Source organism: Macaca fascicularis, chromosome 10 (genome assembly GCF_037993035.2).
Source record: "Macaca fascicularis isolate 582-1 chromosome 10, T2T-MFA8v1.1".
Taxonomy (NCBI): domain Eukaryota; kingdom Metazoa; phylum Chordata; class Mammalia; order Primates; family Cercopithecidae; genus Macaca; species Macaca fascicularis.
Window position 1 is genome coordinate 82,659,784 of NC_088384.1, and position 21,295 is coordinate 82,681,078.

Below are 21,295 nucleotides of genomic sequence, written 5' to 3' on the forward strand. Positions count from 1 at the left end.
TCTTTGCTGATGCCGCCACTGGAAATAGTGCCATTAATTTTATAAAAGAGGCATCATATTCAGAAAGACTCTATCAACCACTGTAAATGCTTTGGAGTCTCTAACAGTTGTGAAATGTGGAAGCCGAGGATGTAGGGGCCTGTTGGAGTGCGCCCATTCCTGGATCTGGGAAGGAGACGCCTTTGAAGCTGTACCTCTCGGAAGACTTTGATCCTCCCAGACCCAGAGATAAAGACAAGATGAGGGAGGTGTTATTAGTGTTATTATTTATACTTAGTGGAGCTTACATGTGGGGCCTCTTTTAAAAAGTGCTTGGGGCACTACTGATTTATAAGTAATTTCACTTTTCATAGCATCACTTCTAGGTGGAGGAAGAATGCCGGAGGCAGTGCTGGAAATAATCACTTTTCTCCAAGTTGGAGTACTCATTAATCCAGGCCTAGTGGGAACATCTATTCCCTTTATTGTAGCCTTTTACTGGAAATTATTTCTTTAGTAGAAGCTCATGTGCCTCAGTGACCTGAAATGGGGGTTCTTGAGGGAGTTCTATCATTCTCCCCTGTTAAAAGCTTATGTATGGAGAACATCTGGGTAAGAGTCACAGGCAGCTTGGAAAAGAGGGCAGTGATTAGGGATTTCTAGTTTTATTATTATTTTTTAACATTTGTTGAGATTGGTTTAAAATCCAGGACATGGTTAATCTTGGTGAATGCTCCCTAGGCACTTGAAAAGCACACGTATTCTGCTGTTATAGGGTTGTTTGTTCTGTTAGATCCTGTTGGTTGAAGGTGTTGTTCAATTATTCTATATCCTTATTATTTTCTTTTTCATTTTTTTAGAGACAGGGTCTATCTCCATTGTCCAGGCTGGGGTGCAATGGTGCAGTCATAGCTCACTGCAACCTCAAACTCCTGGGCTCAAGTAATCCTCCTGCCTCAGCCTCCTGAGTAGTTAGGACTACAGGTTTGTGCCACTATGCCTGGCTAATTTTTAAAATTATTATTTTTTCTCTTTCCGTGCCTAACGTAGACATGGCTCCTGGTCCCAAGAAGCATCTAAAGCAGGTAGCAGCTCCAAAGCATTGGATGCTGGATAAATTGACTGGTGTGTTTGCTCCTTGTCCATCCACCAGTCCCCACGAGTTGAGAGATTGTCTCCCCCTCATCACTTTCCTAAGGAACAGACTTAAGTATGCCCTGACAGGAGAGGAAGTAAAGAAGATTTGCATGCAGCCGTTCATTAAGATCGATGGCAAGGTCCGAACTGATATAATCTACCCTGCCGGATTCATGGATGTCATCAGCATTGACAAGATGGGAGATAATTTCTGTCTGATCTGTGACACCAAATGTCACTTTGCTGTACATTGTGTTACACCTGAGGAGGCCAAGTACAAGTTGTGAAAAGTGAGAAAAATCTTCGTGGGCACAAAAGGAATCCCTCATCTGGTGATTCATGATGCTCTCACCATCTCCTACCCTGATCCCCTCATCAAGGTGAATGACACCATTCAGATTGATTTGGAGACTGGCAAGATTACTGACTTCATCAGGTTCGTCACTGGTAACCTGTGTATGGTGACTGGAGGTGCCAACCTGGGAAGAATTGGTATGATCACCAACAGAGAGGCACCCTGGATCTTTTGACGTGGTTCACATGTAAGATGCCAAGGGCAACAGCTTTGCCACTTCACTTTCCAACATTTTTGTTATTTGCAAGGGCAACATGCCATGGATTTCTCTTCCCCAAGGAAAAGGTATCTGCCTCACCATTGCTGAAGAGAGAGACAAGAGATTGGCGACCAATCAAAGCAGTGGGTAAAATGGTCCCTGGGTGACATGTTAGATCTTTGTAGGTAATTTAAAATAATGTGGCATGATTGATAGCCAAAAATGAAATAAAATTGTTATTATTATTTTGTAAAGACAGGGTCTCATTAAGTTTCCCAGGCTGGTCTCAAACTCCTGGCCTTAAGTGATTCTCCTGCCTTGGCCTCCCAAAGTACTGGGATTACAGGCATGAGCTACCACGCCCGGCTCCTTGTGGATTTTCTATTTAGTGGTTCTATCAATTACTGAGAGAAGAGCATTGAAGTCTCCAACTATAATAGCAGATTTGTCCATTTCTTCCTTTGGCTTTATCAGTTTTCGCTTCATGTATTTGGAAGATCTGTTTTTGGTGCATACACACCTAGGTTTGCCATCTCTTGTTGGTAAATTGATCTTGATCTGTTATCATCATGTAAAATTCCTCTCCATGACTGGTAATTTCTTTGCTCTGAAGTCTACTTTGATATTCATGTAGCCACTCTTCCTTTTTAAAATTTAATACTTACATGATATATCTTTTTCTATGCTTTTACTTTTTACTTAGCTATATCTTTATGTTTGAATTGAGTTTTTTATAGACAGCATATCATTGGGTAATGTTTTTAAATCTACTCAGCTAATCTTGTCTTATTTTTAATTTAAAAAATTTTTACACATAATAATTGTATGTATTTATGGAGTACAATGTGACATTCTGATACATAAATATATTGCGTGATGATCAAATCAGGGTAATTAGCATATCTATCACCTCATTTATTATTTCTTTCTTACAGGCACATACAAAATCCTCTTTTCTAGCTATTTGGAGATACTCTACTGTGTAATAGGACATCAGGACTTATTCTTCCTTTCTAATTATAACTTTGTACCCATTGCACTCCTGTCTCTTAATTAATGTATTTAGTCCATTTACATTTAAAGTAATTATTGACATGTTAGAATTTAATTTGTTTACCGTTTGTTCCCTGTTTCTTGTTACCTGGCTACCTTTCTTCTGCCTTCTTGTGGGTTACTTGAATATTTTTTAGAATTCCACTTTATTTGTAATTTTTTAGTATACCACTTTGTATAGTTTTTGTAGTGGTTGTTCTAGCTACTATTCTATTTATATGTAAGTTATCGCAGCTTTGGCATCAGTGTCTTACCATTTCCATTGAAGGGTAGAAACCTTACTTCCTTTTAATTCCTTTATCCTCCACACCTAGAAAAATATAATTGTCCTAAGTATAACCTCTACATACATATCAGAAAATGTATAACTTTTGCTTCAACCATAAATATGATCATAGAAACTAATGAAATGAAGGATAGGATGTTATATTTACTTCTATTTTTACTGAAATGGGATAATAAAAGGCTGAAAATCCCAGTCTTTCATTTTTTTTTTTTTTTTTTTGAGACGGAGTCTCGCTCTGTCGCCCAGGCTGGAGTGCAGCGGCCGGATCTCGGCTCACTGTAAGCTCCGCCTCCCGGGTTCCCGCCATTCTCCTGGCTCAGCCTCCCAAGTAGCTGGGACTACAGGCGCCCGCCACCTCGCCCGGCTAATTTTTTGTATTTTTTAGTAGAGACGGGGTTTCACCGTGTTAGCCAGGATGGTCTCGATCTCCTGACCTCGTGATCCAGCCGTCTCGGCCTCCCAAAGTGCTGGGATTACAGGCTTGAGCCACCGCACCCAGCCAAGTCTTTCATTTTCATAGTCTTTCTGTTTTGAGGGATTTTGTTAGCCATTCTTTAAGGATAGGTCTGCTATCAACAAATTCTCTTAGTTTCTCTATGCCTGACACTGTCTTTTGTCCCTTACATTCCTCAAGAATAGTTTCACCATCTGTATAAGATTTGTGATTGGCAGGTCTTTCTCTCAGCACTTGGAAGATATGCCACTTCCTTCTGGACTCCATGGTTTCTGATGAGAAACCTGTTCTTCATATTGGTGTTCCTTTACAGGCCATGTGTTGCTTCTCTCCAGCTGTGACCTTTGTCTTCAGTGTTCAGAAATTTAATTATGATGTGTCTTGGTGTAGGTTATGCTGGGTAGATTATTTTATTTGGCATCTGCTGAGTTTCTTGGATCTGCAATTTTATGTTTTTTGCCAAATTCGGAATTTTTTTTTTTCCAAGATGGAGTCTTGCTCTGTCGCCCAGGCTGGAGTGCAGTGGCGCGATTTCGGCTCTCTACAACCTCCTCCTCCCGAGTTCAAGCAATTGTCCTGCCTCAGCCTCCCAAGTAGCTGGGACTACGGGTGAAAGGAGCTAGGCACATTCCTCAGCCCCGGGCTCAAAACTCCCTGAGCCTAGCACAAACACATCCCATCCTCCCATCCCACCACCATATATCTCTCAAACTCCCTGAGCCCAGTACAAACACCACCTAGAAAGTCTCCGATAAAAGGACAGCCGTTCAAAGTTACTGAAAGCGCAGGAGCCAAAAGAATTTCTTTGTTCCCCTGCAACTTTCAGGCTATAAAAAGCGAACGCTCGCATTGTTCAAGGCCCTCTTGTATACTGTGTAAAGGAAGGACCAGGTTCAAACTTGTAGTAAAGATCCTTGCCGCTTGGCTTTGACTCTGGACTCTGGTGGTCTTCTTTAAAGAACAAACAGTCTAGGCATAACACGGGCACATGTCACTACGGCTAGCTAATTTTTGTACTTTTAGTAGAGATGGGGTTTCACTATGTTGGCCAGGCTGGTCTCGTACTCCCAACCTCAGGTGACCCACCTGCCTCGGCCTCCCAGTGTGCTGGGATGACAGCGGTGAGCCACCGCACCCTGCCAAAAATTTTCTTTTTCTTTCTTTTTTTTTTTTTTTTGTTTTTTGTCGCCCAGGCTGGAGTGCAGTGGTGTGATTTTGGCTCACTACAGCCTCGATCTACCAGTTTCAAGCAATCCTCCTGCCTAAGTCCCCCAAGTAGCTGGGACTATGTGCACACACCACCATACCAGGCAAATTTTTTTAGTTTTTGGAGAGACGGGGTTTTGCCGTGTTGCCCAGTCTGATCTTGAACTTCTGGCCTTAAGTGATCAGCCAGCTTTGGTCTCCCATCGTGCTGGGATTACAGGCGTGAGCCTCCATGCTTGGCCTATGGGAAGTTTTCAGCATGATTTCTTCGCATACTTTTTCTGTCCATGCTCTTTCTCCCTTATTTTCTGGACTTTAATGATATGAACATTGGATTGTTTGTGATTGTCTCAGAGATATCTGAGGCTCTGTTCTTTTTTTCAGTCTATTTTCTCTTCATTTTTCAGATTGTGTATATGCTGCTGACTTACCCTCAAGTTCACAGATTCTATTCCTGTCATCCCCACTGTACTATTGAACCCATCCAGTGAGTTTTTTATTTTGATTATAGTATTTCTAAGTTCTATAATTGTTGTTTGGTTCTATTTTTTGCTGAGATTTTCTATGCTTTCATTTGTTTCAATGTGTAATATTATGGAATACATATTTTGATTTATTCCACAGTTCCTGGCTCATAAGCCTTGTAATTTCCTGAGTGACTAGAGCAGTAGGAGTATCTTTTGTTAAAATATTTGATCTTTTGTCCTCGGATCTGAAATAGTTTTAGAATAGCTCCAGAGCTGAGAGGTGAACATGTCTTTTGTTATTTATAAAAATCCCTTTTTGACCACACTTGAGTTTTTAATGAGATGGTTTTTGGAGAGTCCCCAGATAACCATTGGATGGGTGGCTGGTTGCCAGGGGACCCAACCATGTGATTAATAGGTTGGAACCCGCAGCCCCATCCTGCACTTCAGGGGACAGGAGAGGGCCTGAAGTTTGAGTTGATCACCAGTGGCCAATGATTTAATCATGGCTACATTATGAAACCTCTGTAAAAACTCAAAAGGACAGGGTTTGGAGAGCTTACAGAAGCTGAACACGTGGAGGTTCCTAGAGAGTGGCATGCCAGGAAAGGACGTGGAAGCTACATGGCCCTTCCGCCTGGCTGTCCATCTGGATCCTTTGTAAAATCCTTCATAATAAGTGGGGAAATATAAGTAAAGTGCTTACCTGAGTTCTGTGAGCCACTCTAGCAAAGTAATCAAACTCCAGATGGAGACCATGGGAATCCGTGACTTAGAGCCAGTTGGTCAGAAGTATAAGTGACAACATACTATTAATACTTGTGACTGGCATGTGAAATGCAGGAGGCAGTCCTGTGGGATTGGACCCTCAGTCTGAAACTGTCCTCACAAGGCTAACAAGAATTACATGCTGGGTTCTGGAATAGAAATATAGTTATGATTAAAATGTTTCTGTGGTCATGGGCAAGTTGGCCAAAAAGGAACAGCTCTGGTCTGCAGCTCCCAGCAAGATCAACACAGAAGGTGGGTGATTTCTGCATTTCCAACTGAGGTATCCGGCTCATCTCACTGGAACTGGTTAGACAATGGGTGCAGCCCACGGGAAGTGAGCCGAAGCAGGCTGGGGTGTCGCCTCACCCAGGAAGTGCAAGGGGTTGGGGAACTCCCTCCCCTAGCCAAGGGAAGCCGTGAAGGACTGTGCCGTGAGGGACGGTACCTTCCAGCCCAGATACTACACTTTTCCCACGGTCTTTGCAACCCACAGACCAGGAGATTCCCTCAGGTGCCTACACCACCAGGGCCCTGGGTTTCAAGTTCAAAACTGGGTGACTGTTTGGGCAGACACCAAGCTAGCTACAGGAGCTTTTTTTTCATACCCCAGTGGCACCTGGAATGCCAGCAAGACAGAACCATTCACTCCCATGGAAAGGGGGCTGAAGCTAGAGAGCCAAGTGGTCTAGATCAGCAGATCCCACCCCCACAGAGCCCAGCAAGCTAAAATCCACTGGCTTGAAATTCTTGCTGCCAGCACAGCAATCTGAAGCAGACCTGGGATGCCTGAGCCTGGTGCAGGGAGGGGCATCTGCCATTACTGACGCTTGAGTAGGCGGTTTTCCCCTCACAGTGTAAACAAAGCTCCCAGGAAGTTTGAACTGGGTAGAGCCCACTGCTGCTCATCAAAGCCACTGTAGTCAGACTGTCTTTCTAGATTCCTCCTCTTTGGGCAGGGCATCTCTGAAAGAAAGGTAGCAGCCCCTTTTAGACAAAACTCCCATCTCCAATATTAACCTTAAATGTAAATGGGCTAAATGCCCTAATTAAAAGACACAGACTGGCAAATTGGATAGAGAGTCAAGACCATCAGTGTGCTGTATTCAGGAGACCCACCTCACATGCAAAGACACACATAGGCTCAAACTAAAAGGATGGAAGAATATATACCAAGCAAATAGAAAGCAAAAAAAAAAAAAAAAAAAAAAAAAAGAAGAAGAAGAAGAAGAAGTAGGGTTTGCAATCCTAGTCTCTGATAAAACAGACTTTAAACTAACAAAGATTGAAAAAGACAAAGAAGGCCATTACATAATGGTAAAGGGATCACTGCAACAAGAAGAGCTAACTATCCTAAATATATATGCACCCAATATAGGAGCACCCAGATTCATAAAGCAAGTTCTTAGAGACCTACAAAGAAACTTAGACTCCCATACAATAATAGTGGGAGACTTTAACACCCCACTTTCAATATTAGACAAATCAATGAGACAGGAAATTAACAAGGATATTTAGGACTTGAACTCAACACTGGACCAAGCAGACCTAACAGAAATCTACAGAACTCTCCACCCCAAATCAGTAGAATATACATTCTTCTCAGCACCACATCTCACTTATTCTAAAATTGACCACATAATTGGAAGTAAAATACTCCACAGCAAACACAAAAGAACGGAAATCATAACAAACAGTGTCTCAGCCCACAGTGCAATCAAATTAGAACTCAGGATTAAGAAACTTACTCAAAACTGCACAACTACATGGAAACGGAACAACCTGCTCCTGAATGACCACTGGGTACATAACAAAATTAATGCAGAAATAAATAAGTTCTTTGAAACCAATGTGAACAAAGACACAATGTACCAGGATCTCTGGGACACAGCTAAAGCAATGTTTATAGGGAAATTTATAGCACTAAATGCCCACAGGAGAAAGCAGGAAAGATCTAAAAATCGACACCCTAGCATCACAATTGAAAGAAAACTAGAGAAGCAAGAGCAAACAAATTCAAAAGCTAGCAGAATGCAAGGAATAACTAACATCAGAGCAGAACTGAAGGAGATAGAGACATAAAAAAACCCCTTCAAAAAAATCAATGAATCCAGGAGCTGTTTTTTTGAAAAAATTAACAAAATAGACTGCTAGCAAGACTAATAAAGAAGAGAGAAGAATCAAACAGACACAATAAAACATGATAAAGGGGATATCACCACCGATCCCACAGAAATACAAACTACCATCAGGGAATACTATAAACACTTCTATACAAATAAACTAGAAAATCTAGAAGAAATGGATATATTCCTGGACACATACACCCTCCCAAGACTAAGCCAGGAAGAAGTCAAATCCCCGAATAGACCAATAGCAACTTCTGAAATTGAGGCAGTAATTAATAGCCTACCAACCAAAAAAAGCCCAAGACCAGACAGATTCACAGCCGAATTCTACCAGAGGTACAAAGAAGAACTGGTACCATTCCTTCTGAAACTATTCCAAACAATAGAAAAGGAAGGACTCCTCCCTAACTCATTTTATGAGGCCAGCATCATCCTGATACCAAAACCTGTCAGAGACACAACAAAAAAAGAAAATTTCAGGCCAATATCCCTGATGAACATCGATGTGAAAATCCTCTGTAAAATACTGGCAAACTGAATTCAGCAGCATGTCAAAAAGCTTATCCACCATGATCAGGTCGGCTTTATCCCTGGGATGCAAGGCTGGTTCAACATATGAAAATCAATAAACGTAATCTATCATGTAAACAGAACCAATGACAAAAACCACATGATTATCTCAATAGATGCAGAAAAGGCCTTTGATAAAATTCAACACCCCTTCATGCTAAAAACTCTCAATAAACTAGATGTTGATGGAACGTATCTCAAAATAATAAGAGCTATTTATGACAAACCCACAGTCAATATCATACTGAATGGGCAAAAGCTGGAAGCACTCCCTTTGAAAACCAGCACAAGACAAGGATGCCCTCTCTCACCACTCCTATTCAACATAGTATTAGAAGTTCTAGCCAGGGCAATCAGGCAAGAGAAAGAAATAAAGGATATTCAAATAGGAAAAGAGGAAGTCAAATTGTCTCTGTTTGCAGATGACATGATTGTATATTTAGAAAACCCCATCATCACAGCCTAAAGTCTCCTTAATCTGATAAGCAACTTCAGTAAAGTCTCAGGATACAAAATCAATGTGCAAAAGTCATAAGCATTCTTATACACCAATAATAGACAAACAGCCAAATCATGAGTGAACTCCCATTCATAACTGCTACGAAAAGAATAAAATACCTAGGAATATAACTTACAAGGGATGTGAAGGACCTCTTTAAGGAGAACTACAAACCACTTCACAAGGAAATAAGAGAGGATGCAAACGAATGGAAAAACATTCCATGCTCACGGATAGAAAGAATCAATATGAAAATGGCCATACTACCCAAAGTAATGCTATCCCTATCAAGCTACCATTGACTTTTTTTTCACAGAATTAGAAAAAACTACTTTAAATTTCATATGAAACCAAAAAAGAGCCTGTATAGCCAAGACTATCCTAAGCAAAAAGAACAATGCTGGAGGTATCATGCTACTTGACTTCAAACTATACTACAAGGCTACAGTAACCAAAACAGCATAGTACTGGTACCAAAACAGATATATAGACCAATGGAACAGAACAGAGGCCTCAGAAATAACGCCACACATCTACAACCATCTGATCTTTGACAAACCTGACAAAAACAAGCAATGGGGAAAGAATTCCCTGTTTAATAAATGGTGCTGGAAAACTGGCCAGCCATACGCAGAAAACTGAAACTAGACCCTTTCCTTACACCTTATACAAAAATTAACTCAAGATGGGTTAAAGACTTAAACATAAGACCTAAAATCATAAAAACCCTAGAAGAAAACCTAGGCAATACCATTCAGGACATAGGCATGGGCAAAGACTTCATGACTAAAACACCAAAAGCAATGGCAACAAAAGCCAAAATTGACAAATGGGATCTAATTAAACTAAAGAGCTTCTGCACAGCAAAAGAAACTATCATCAGGGTGAACAGGCAACCTACAGAATAGGAGAAAATTTTTGCAATCTATCTGTCTGACAAAAGGCTAATATCCAGAATCTACAAATAACTTAAAACAAATTTACAAGAAAAAACCAACCCCATCCAAAGTGGGCAAAAGATATGAACAGACACTTCTCAAAAGAAGTCATTTATGCGCCAACAAACATATGAAAAAAAGGTCATCATCACTGGTCTTTAGAGTAATGCAAATCAAAACCACAATGAGATACAATCTCACACCAGTTAGAATGGTGATCACTAAAAAGTCAGGAAACAACAGATGCTGGTGAGGATGTGGAGAAATAAGAACTCTTTTACACTGTTGGTGGGAGTGTAAAGTAGTTCAACCATTGTGGAAGACAGTGTGGTGATTTCTCAAGGATCTAGATCCTGAAATACCCTCCCATTACTGGGTACATATCCAAAGGATTATAAATCATTCTACTATAAAGACACGTGCACACGTATGTTTACTGCAGCACTGTTCACAATAGCAAAGACTTGGAGCCAACCCAAATGCCCATTAATGATAGACTAGATAAAGAAAATGTGGCACATATACACCATAGAGTACTATGCAGCGATAAAAAAGGATGAGTTAATGTCCTTTGAAGGGACATGGATGGAGCTGGAAACCATTATTCTCAGCAAACTAACACAGGAACAGAAAACCAAACACTGCATGTTCTCTCTTATAAGTGGCAGTTGAACAATGACGACCCATGATAATGGGGAGGGGAACATCACACACTGTGGCCTGTCAGCGTGAGGGGCAAGGGGAGGGATAGCATTAGGAGAAATACCTAATGTAGATGGTGAGTTGATGAGTGCAGCCAACTACCAGGGCACGTGTATACCTAGATAACAAACCTGCACGTTCTGCACATGTTATCTCAGAACTTAAAGTATAATTAAAAGAAAACAAATATATAAATAAAAGGAAATATAGTTACAAGTAAATATTAGTCAGGCTGCACTCAGGCCCACTCCCTTGGGGTTGCTTGCTAACTGAAAGTCATGCACTAGACTGTTTTCATCCCCACTGTTTCTACAGATGGAACTTCTGATGTTAGAATCATAAGGCTTTTAATAATTGCTTAAGATGTTTTTCAGATCCTGAATTCCAGCAGGAATGGCTGACACCCACCAGTTTGAAGACCCCCCCAACAAGGAACCAGATCAGCTTGAGAATACCGTTTCTTCATCTCCCTGTCCCCTGGTTTTACCCTGCACCCTTAGACCAATCAGTGATTCCCCAGACCTCAGCCCACTCCAAACCCCTAAAAACCCCTGGCCCCAAACTCCTCTGGGCGGTGGATTTGAGGTTTCCTCCCATCTCCTCATTTGGCTGCCTTATGATTAAACCTCTTTCTTTGCTGCAATCCTGTGTCTCAGTGCATCAGGCAATGAACCTGGTACAGTTACCTACCTGTGGGATCTGATGCTATCTCTGAGTAGAGAGTGTCAGAATTGAATTAAATTAGGGGACATCCAGCTGGTGTCCAGTGGAGAATTGCTTGCTTGGCATGTGAGGAGAAACCCCTCATACACCTAGTGTCAGAAGCATCGTGTTGAGGAGTGTGTGAAAGTAGAGAGTAGGAAAAACATTATCAGTTCTGGATATGATGCAGTTTTTTAATTGTATCCTGGACATTTTGATCCTTCTGTCAGGAGACTTTTTTTGTTTTTTGTTTTTATTTTTTATTTTTGTGACAGGGTTTTTTTGCTCTTGTTGCCCAGGCTGGAGTGCAATGGCACAATCTCGGCTCACTGCAACCTCCACCTCCCGGGTTCAAGCAGTTCTCCTGACTCAACCTCCCAGATAGCTGGGACTACAGGCAGGTGCCACCATGCTCGGCTAATTTTTTATTTTTAGCAGAGACGGGGTTTCACCATGTTGCCCAGGCTGGTCTTGACCTCCTGACCTCAGGTGACCCACCCATCTCGGCCTCACAAAGTCCTGGGATTACAGGCATGAGCCACCGTGCCCAGCTGGAGATTCTTGATCCTAAGTCTTCTGTTTCAATGAGGCTTCGCCTTGTTTAGGCTTTGGATCTGGATGCATAGGATCCGGTCAACTTTTGTGGGCATTTGTATCAATGACAGTTTAGTTTTCTGAGCCCTTTGAATTCTGTTCTGGATTTGTTTTGTTTTGTTTTGTTTTTTCCTACTTTGTTCTTCTGGTATTGCTGAGGTTCACACTCAGCCTTTGCTGGTGCTGTCTGGGGGTGAAAGCACACTGTGGAATCTCAATGGAGAACAGGGAGACACAGAGCTCACCTGATGCCAGCCAGCTGGTGGATCAGACGGGCTGCAGGGACTCTGGTTGTGGAAGGAGGATTCAGGCTCCCAACGCAGGCTCTGCTGGGCTCTCCCTTTTGTTTGGTTGGACAAAGCAGGCTTCTCTTGGATTATTTTGTCTATTCCTGTTGGTGGCTCCAAGTTGCAGGCCCACCGGGTGCCCAGCCTGAAGGTACATGGGAGATAAAAAGGAAATGTAGGGGACTCACCAGACCTCTCAAGTCTTGAAGCTCCCAGCCAGTCTGCCTTCCTTCTCTTGGCTTTCAGAATCCTTGTATTATGGTCCATTGACTAATTGGCGGGGGTATGTAGTAGTATTTAGAGGGTAGCAACAGAGAAAAGTGATTCTGTGCCATCTTCTTCCGGAACAGAAAGTCCATTTGGATGACTGATAAAAACAAAACAAAACAAAACAAAAAAACCAGGAAAACAAATATTCACTAATGTATTTTGCTCGGTAAGCAAAATGTTTCAAAATATAGAGGAAAACAGTAAGAAAATCTCTGGTTGGTGTTATAGATTGAATTGTGTCCGTTACAAAAGATGTGTTGAAGTCCTAAATCTAGTACCTCAAAATGTAGTGTTATTTGTAAATAAGGTCATTGAAGATGTAATTAAGTTACGATGAGTTCACACTGGAGTAGGATGGGTGGGCCCCTAATTCAATGTGATCGGTGTTCTTCCGAAAAGAGGACATTTGGACACAGACACAGAGGGCAGATGGCCATGTAGTAAGATTGCTGGTAGAAATGAGAACTGAACACCCCAAAATGCCTTAGAAACAGCTGAGGCCCCAGGGTGGGCCATAGAAAACAGAGTCCCCTTTCCCCCAAGTCAGCCATAAAACCTAAAAATAGTCTAACTTTCCCTCTCCCCCTCTGCCATTTGGCATAAAAACTGGCCATAAAGACCTTAATTATTTGACTTATCTCATCTGATAAGAGCTTATAAGGCCCCTGTTCCAGAGACAGTCCTGCCCCACACCCAGAAGGAAAGTGATATGGTTTGGCTGTGTCCCCACCCAAATCTCATCTTAAATTGTAGTTCCCATAATCCCTATATACCATGGGAGAGACCTGCTGGAAGGTAATTTAATCATGGGGGCGGTTACTTCCATGCTGTTCTCATGATAGTGAGTGAGTTCTCACGAGATCTGATAGTTTTAGAAGGGGCTTTCCCCTCCTTCGCTCTGCACTTCTCCTTGCTGCTGCCACATGAAGAAGGATATGTTTGCTTCCTCTTTCACCATGATTGTAAATTTCCTGAGGCCTCCCCAGCCCTGCTGAACTGTGAGTCAATTAAACCTCTTTCCTTTATAAATACTCAGTCTTGGGTATGTCTTTATCAGTAGTGTGAGAACAGACTAATAGAGAAGGAAAGCTCTATAGAGAGGCCAAGAGGAATCTAAACAGACAGGACTTGCTGGGTTTCCCCACTGAGCCTATTAACATTAGATCTTATCCTATTTTTCCCCTTATATTTCTACATAGCTGCCTATAGTTTGTTGAACCAAAGCATAAAAATGCACAGTTTCCCTATATCTTTGGGTCTTCATTTTGAAGGCCCCTAGGTGATGCAATACTATGACCAAGTAAGTTTGTCTTTTCTCCTAATGAATCTACCTTTTGTCAGTTGATTTTCAGTGAATCTTCAGAGGGCAAAGGGGACATTTCCCCTAGGCCCCTGCAAGGCCGAGATCGGAATGGTGCATCTGTAAGCCAAGGAACTCCAAGGATTGCTGGTTGTTACCAGAACTGTGGAGCAAATTCTCCCAGAGTCCTGAGAAAGACCAACCCTGCCAGCACCTTGATTTCAGACGTACAGCCTCCAGAGCTGTAAGGGAATAGCTCTATGTTGTTTTAAGCAACAAAATAGTTCGTGGTACTTTGTTACAGTAGCTTTAAGAAATTAGTACAATTGGGAACTAGTGACCTGGTATGCTTAAACATTGGAGAGACAAACATACAGACACCGTGCATCACAAACTCAAAGTCAGGACAACCCATTTTCTAGGCACACATTCCCATAATGGGACAGAGAACTGAGAGCAAAGTCTGAAAGCACCTGGATGCTTGGTTTCAACTGCCTGCCCTTGAATGGGCCACATGGCAACAAGCATCTTCCCGTAACAATGATGGACTGAGGTCAAACAACCCCTTCTGTTGGCTGGGCAAACGGTAACCCTTAGATTACAAATGGTTGGGATAAAATATTTCCCCAAATGACATTGCTCAGTGTGGGGTTGTGGCATAAGGCAGCTATCTCATTTATTAAAGCTGATGTACATGGATTGATGTTGGCCTCCAAAAAGAAATAGTGAGGTCCTAACTGTGGTACCTCCAAATGTGACCTTATTTGGAAACAGGATCATTGAAGATGTAATTAAGTTATGAAAGCTACTTTGGAAAGTAACTTCAAATGAAGAAGTAGGGCAGGAAAAACGTGTCCCCTAACCACCATCAAAAACAGGAGAATGTACCTTTATTTCATCCTTTACCTTTTTTTCCACAAGTATTTTTGCTTTAGAAAATCCTCACTTTAGAAATCGTTTCTCCTGAAAGCTAGGTGACCTTTCAGGGTCACGGTATGCTAACAGGTGAAGACCTGTCACAATTGATTACGTTTTCAGTTAAAAGATTCACTCGAATAAATCACAGAGATACTTAAAGTTGCTACAGAATCAGCGCACTTTTTGGGTTCTAACTTGGAGGGAGGAATTCAAGACCACAGACCCCACTTTGATGTAAGCATTTACACAGAACTTGGATCTGACTCAGGAAATTTTAGAACCACCTGGGGCAGATGGAAGAAAGTATTTAATGAGCACCTACTGTGTTCCAGGACCCATGGTAGGTGCATTTCACGGAAATCACATCTGGTACCCTGTGGTCCTGTGGCAGAGACATACAGAGGGGGTCTTTTCAAATGGAAAACATCTATTAGTCTGCAATGATCCAAACAAAAATTTTAAAAGAACACGATAGTTACTTCTCTTAGAAGCCCAAAATCCACTTTCTTAGAGGCTAATGAAATGAGTCCTTTTTTTTTTTTGGAAATGCAGCGACCCCAAGGGTCTCCCAGGCAGGAATAAATCCTGGCTCTGAGTAGATCTTTCATCCTCTGTAATGAATTCCTCAGGCCCTGCCGGTCCGAGAGCATCAACGGCTCCCCGAGAGGCCTGTTCTCAGGACAGAGTTTCATTGTATTCAACACTGTGATCTTCCTGCCAAAAATTAATTCCACAAGCTGCGTCTTGAACAACACCCCCACCCCCATGCAGTCTGAGCCTCCATCAGACTTTTGAATTTGAAGAAGTTGGAAAGATTTGGAGAGCGGGGGTTACTTTCTTAAGCAGGACAGATGCTTTGAGACCCCCTTGCCAATCATAAATAGAAGACTGGCATCAGTTCCTCGGTCATAATTAAGCAAAACCACAGTCGTTTCTTAACAAGCCCCTGACGCTTGTGTTCTCTGTCCAGGTGGCCGGATCACAAGACCGCAGGTACTTTGAAGGAAGCGGACTGGTCATGTGCGTGTCCTGCATGTCATCCTTTTTGGCTCTCATTGTCATTGTGTGATTAGTTACCATATCATGACAAGACCTGGGGAGAGCGAGGTCACCTTCTGAGATAAAACACTCAGCAAGTGCCCTCCAGTGGTGGTGGCAGTGGTGGTTTTTAATTGACACATAATAGCTGTATACATTTACGGGTTGCACTGTGGCTAGAGGACATTATGCTAAGTGAAATAAGCCTCCGACAGTTGCTAGAACAGGTGAGGCTCTGCGGGTTCTCAAATAACAGTTACTATTTATACTTCCCTGAAGAGTCTTCCAGATTTGGGAGCTGCGGGTGAACGGTATGAGCAATAGTAAAAAATCTGAGCAACTGCAACTTCCACCTTGCCTGGTCCTGGCTCCGACCTGCAGTATCCCCCCTCCCTACCTCTCTCCTTTATCTGTCCCCCATCCCTCCCCATGCCAGAGTTAAGGGCTTTGCAGGATACTGTTCTGCCTAGTGCTTGCGTTGCTGTTGTTAAACTTCAGTCAACCTGAATCACTGAATCCCTGGAGCAACTGAGTGGTTAAAATCTCAACACAGGAATTTTAGGTCCTTGTCAATCACATTCTAATTTTGACCTGGGCAGGTGTGATGCATGCATCCTTCTCTCCCTCTGCCCCACCCAGATACATCATCCCAAACTAGCACCAGGCTGTCAGCCACTCAAATACCTCTGAAGTGACATAATTGTCTAAATATAGAATCCAGAGTCTCTGGCCTGGCATTCAAACCTGCCTACTCCCAGCCCTTCCCCAGAAGACACCCTAACGTACCTTCCAATGTTCTTTCCCACTTATTATTATTTTTATTTATTTATTTATTTATTTATTTATTTATTTATTTATTTATTTTTGTGAGCCAGAGTCTTGCTCTGTCACCCAGGCTGGAGTACAGTGGCGTGATCTTGGCTCACTGCAACCTCCACCTCCCAGGTTCAAGTGATTTTCCTGCCTCAGCCTCTGAGTAGCTGGGACTACAGGCGCCCGCCACCTCACTCGGCTAATTTTTGTATTATTAAAGAGACGGGGTTTCACCCTGTTGGCTAGGCTGGTCTCGAACTCCTGAACTCCTGACCTCAAGTAATCCATCTGCCTCGGTCTCCCAAAGTGCTGGAATGACAGGCATGAGCCACCACGCCCAGCCCCACTTACTCTTTATTTTAAAAATCACACTGCTTTTTTCAAAAGTTACGAGAGACATGTTAGTTGCCAGACCCCAAAGCACTGTCTAAGTTCTAGCCACTGTACTGACTGGCGCCAGGCACTGCTGACCTCTCCTGCTTTCCTAAACATCTTCCTGACTTTCCTTCCACTCCACCATGCTCTCCTGGCTTTTTAAAAGCAGCTCCACTCCATTTGCCTTTTCTCCAGCCCCTCTTCCTTCTTCTGTTCATTTAACTTGGATTTTGTAAGAATCCTAATGACCCTAGCTACCATTCCTTGGGCTTCTGCCCTGGTGCTAGGCATTGAAATCACGGCTTTACACACACAGTCTTATTTAATTCTCATTGTTGCCCTGTATGGGAGTTTCTATCATTATGCCCAATTTACAGATTAAGAAATTAAGGCTCAGAGAGATTCAGCTATCTACCCAAGGTCACACAGCTAGTTAGTGACAGAGCAGGGCTCAAACTCGGGTCTGACACCATAGCCATGGTGTTCATTACCACCCTGGAGGCTGTTTGGCCTCCTTTCCTCTCCCCACCCCTCCTCTCCAGTTTCTTCTCTTTTCCTCCCTCTACTCCCCTCTCCTCTTCTCTCCACTTGCAATCCTCTTCCCTTTGTAAATCTCATGGATCTTGGAGCTTTGCACTCCTGCCTGAATGACCCCCCCCGCTCAAAGCTCAACCTTCAGCCTCCACTTATTGCTTAAGCTCCAAACGCATCCCCATATTTACAGCTTCCTGATGGTCACCCCTTCCTTTGTGAGCCTTGTAGGTCCAAAGACAACCCCTCACCTCCTCTCTCCTGCCTTGCACAGCCCCTCACCTCCTCTCTCCTCCCTTGCCCCAAGACCCTGCATTCCTAGCCAGCATCACTCTCCTCCTGTTCACCTAGACTCAAGGCCTCTCTTTCCCTTGGGCCACCTTTCCCTCCCCACCCCCACCCAGTTCACACACCTCACTGGTCCTTCCCTTCCACCTCTCAGTGGCTCGAATGTCTTCCTTCCCCTCCATCCCACCTCCATCTGGCTATATCAGGCATGGGTACCGCTTATTTCCATCACTGCGAGGGCTTTGGTTTTAGAGACCGTTTTCCTAACTCACATAGCAATGCCAAGTAACTTTTCATGAGCTGGAGCTCAGATTGAATTCATAAAAGCTAACTCTTACCTAGCACAAAATGGCAGGCCCTACTGCCAGGGCATTACCCACTCAGTCCTCACAACAACCCTAGGAGGTAGATACTGTTGTTATCCCCATTTTGCAGATGGGAAACTGAGGCTCGGAGAGGCATGGTCACTTGTCCTAGATTCCACAGCTAATCGGTGACAGTGCTGGTATCTGAATCCAGGCAGTCCAACACCAAAATGCCTGCTCATAACCACTACCTCCCACTGGCTCATGTCACACCCCTGCTCAAAACATTCAGTGGCTCCCCACTGCCATTCTTGAGGCCGCCAGCTCTGTGATGGATAGTATCTGTGTGCCTGGAGGGACAGAACCGACTCTTGGAGGAGTCTGCGTTGTGCCAGCCCTAGACATTTTTGAGCATCAGTGGCACAGGCAGAGGGGTTCCTGCAATTTGCCAAGCAGCCAAGTGAATCAATTGTCCCCAGTGAGGTCCTGTTCCCAGAAGGGGCAGCAAGGGAGGGAGGGAGACAGAGATAAGGTGTCCATTTCACATTTATCTCAGGGAGTGAGAGTTGAGATATGGTCTCCTCGTACCACTGGTGTGGACAAAAAGCAACAGGGCAACAGTGAACACTGGTGGTGGCCTTGGGGAATTTGGCTTTGCAGGGTGAAGTAACCATAATGTATGTCGCTTTTTAAAGGGGTGCCCAAGGAGCGCCCTGTCCTCAGACCTCCCTCGCTCAGGGATGTTTACCTGGAAGAACGAGAGGGCCCGATAACAAAGATATTGGGTTCACGCCTCCAGGCCTCGAGACCGACTCTGTCCTAGCTGCTGTATCTTCAGGGGCTGAAGATGTTGAGAAAGTTGGAGGGAGGTTACCCAGGATAAGATAGAAGGCTCTAGTCTACACAAGCCCTATTATTTTAGAGTGAGTGGTGCAGAGTCCATGCACAAAGGTTTAGAGGCAGATCTGTGGTCCCTGAAGGAGGGATGAGTGTCCAGCTAGGACCCTTAGTGATGGGGAGATTTCTGGGGGAAATCTCAGGGTGCATTTTGCAAAGGACCCACCTTCTCTGGCATGAATGCCTGTTGTCAGAAGAGCTTGCTGTCATTGGGTATCCATAAGCAGGGTCCATTCCCAGCCATGGCCCCTGTCCCCCAAGCCCAGTGTCAGGGTCAAAACATCCACATCCTCAGGGAGGGCCTGTGACAAATGAGCAGGACTGGCTGGAGGAGCAGTGGGTGCACAGATTCCTGAGGCATCACTGGCTGAGTGTGGCCATGGGAGGCCTCAGAAGATGTTTTACTCTTTTCTTTTCTTTTCTTTTTCTTTTTCTCTTCTCTTTTCTTTCCTTCCTTCCTCTCTCTTTCTCTCGTTCCCTCTTTTCTTTCTTTCTCCCTCCTTTCTTTCTCTTTCTTTCTTTCTTTCTTTTCTTTCTTTCTCCTTCCTTCTTTGTTTTCCTTTCCTTTCCTTTCCCTCCCCTCCCCTCCCCTCCCCTCCCCTCCCCTCCCCTCCCCTTCCCTTTCCTTCCCTTTCCTTTCTTTTCCTTTTCCCAGCTCTCACTCTGTCACCCAGGCTAGAGTGCAGTGGTGTGATCTCAGCTCACTGCAACCTCCATCTCCCTGGTTCAAGCAATTCTCCTGTCTCAGTCTCCCGAGTAGCTGGGACTACAAGTACACGCCACCAGCAGTACACGCCACCATGCCTGGATAATTTTTGTATTTTTAGTAGAGACATGTCAGGCTGGTCTCAAACTCCTGACGTCAAGTGACCCACCCGCCTTGGCCTCCCAAAGTGCGGGGATTACAGGCATGAGCCACCGCACCCAGCCTAATTTCATTTTTTGATTGAAGTGAAATTCACATAACATAAAACTAACCATTTTAAAGTGTACAATCCCATGGCATTAGTACATCCACGAGGTTGTGCAACCACTACCTCCATCTATAAAGGTTTTGAGGCTCCCCAGCAGGGCCAGGGCAGATGCAGGAGCTGCTGCTGAGGGAATGGGGTGAGGCTGTCAGCATGGGGAGTGAGAGGCAGGCCCGGGAGGATCTGGTAGACATGGCTGGGAAGAGGAATCCAAATGTGGGGTGGGTGAGAGTCACAGCCTGGAGTGTGGAGAGGCTGCTGAGGGAGAGAGGAACCAAGGCAAGTAAGAAGACCTCCAGCAGAGGCCAAGAGCCCCTTATGTTGATGGGAGGAGGAAACGGGCCAGGGCCCGAGGCTGCCAGCCATCCACACAGGCCCAAGGAGGTCTGCTTTGGACCAGCCTTTCTTCCCTCTGTTCTGGCCTGAGAAGTGTTGGGGGAGGAGGGTGCCACGGGGTGGAGGGACTTTCTCAGCTGCTAGGAATGGCTCGGCTACTTCCTGCCAAGGTCCTTTGTTCTTCTCCACTTCCCCAGCTCTAGGGGACCCCACTGCTGACTTCATTCTTCAAACTTTCTTTGAACGGGAATGCGCTTTGTGAGCCCCGCAGAACAACAGCAGTCGGGTGGTTCCTGTAGTCAGAAGAGGAGACCTGCACCTGCCCCAGGTCTCAGACTTTGAGGTTCCTCGCTGGTGCTTCCCCCAGGGTGCGAGGGGCCCATCAGCCCAGGGCACATCTGGCCAGAGCTTGCCTTCTTCCTTCTGCGCCTGCTCTGGGTGCCTGGGATGCTAGAATTCCCAGCCCCAAAGTCCCCAAATATGCTTTCCAGGACTGCCGTGGCAGCCTCCCAGGGCCTGTCCTCCCAAGGGGCCAGCATTATCCTTGTGCACAGCCCTTGGCCTGAGGGAGCCCAAGGGTCAGTGTTTTTGTGGAGGGTGTGGATGGAGCTGGGAAGTGCAAGTTGGGGTGTCTTTTGTGCGGTGACCCTCAGAGGTTAGATGAGGGAAGGGGGCAGCTGGGGGCTTCCCCCCAGGCTGCCGTGTCGTGGTGTGGAATTCTGAGAGTCTAGCAGCCTTGCAGGGCTTCATGAGGGTGTATTTGTTAATGGGGGAGGATAGACATGTTTTATTGAACAGTCTGTTAGGTGTGTTTATCACTGTAAATATCTAGATATGTGGTAACCGCTCACTGATCCTCTCGCCCTGTGCCCTGTCCATGTGAGGAGGAGGGGGGCCCTGCCTGCAACCTCCTCACCAGGTTAGACTG

At 44.3% G+C, this 21,295-nt stretch overlaps 1 pseudogene; it reads left to right on the top strand.

The window, feature by feature from the left end:
- The first annotated feature begins 951 nt into the window (after positions 1–951).
- On the top strand, positions 952–4,394 carry LOC102128535 (small ribosomal subunit protein eS4, X isoform-like; annotated as a pseudogene).
- Positions 4,395–21,295: the final 16,901 nt, after the last annotated feature.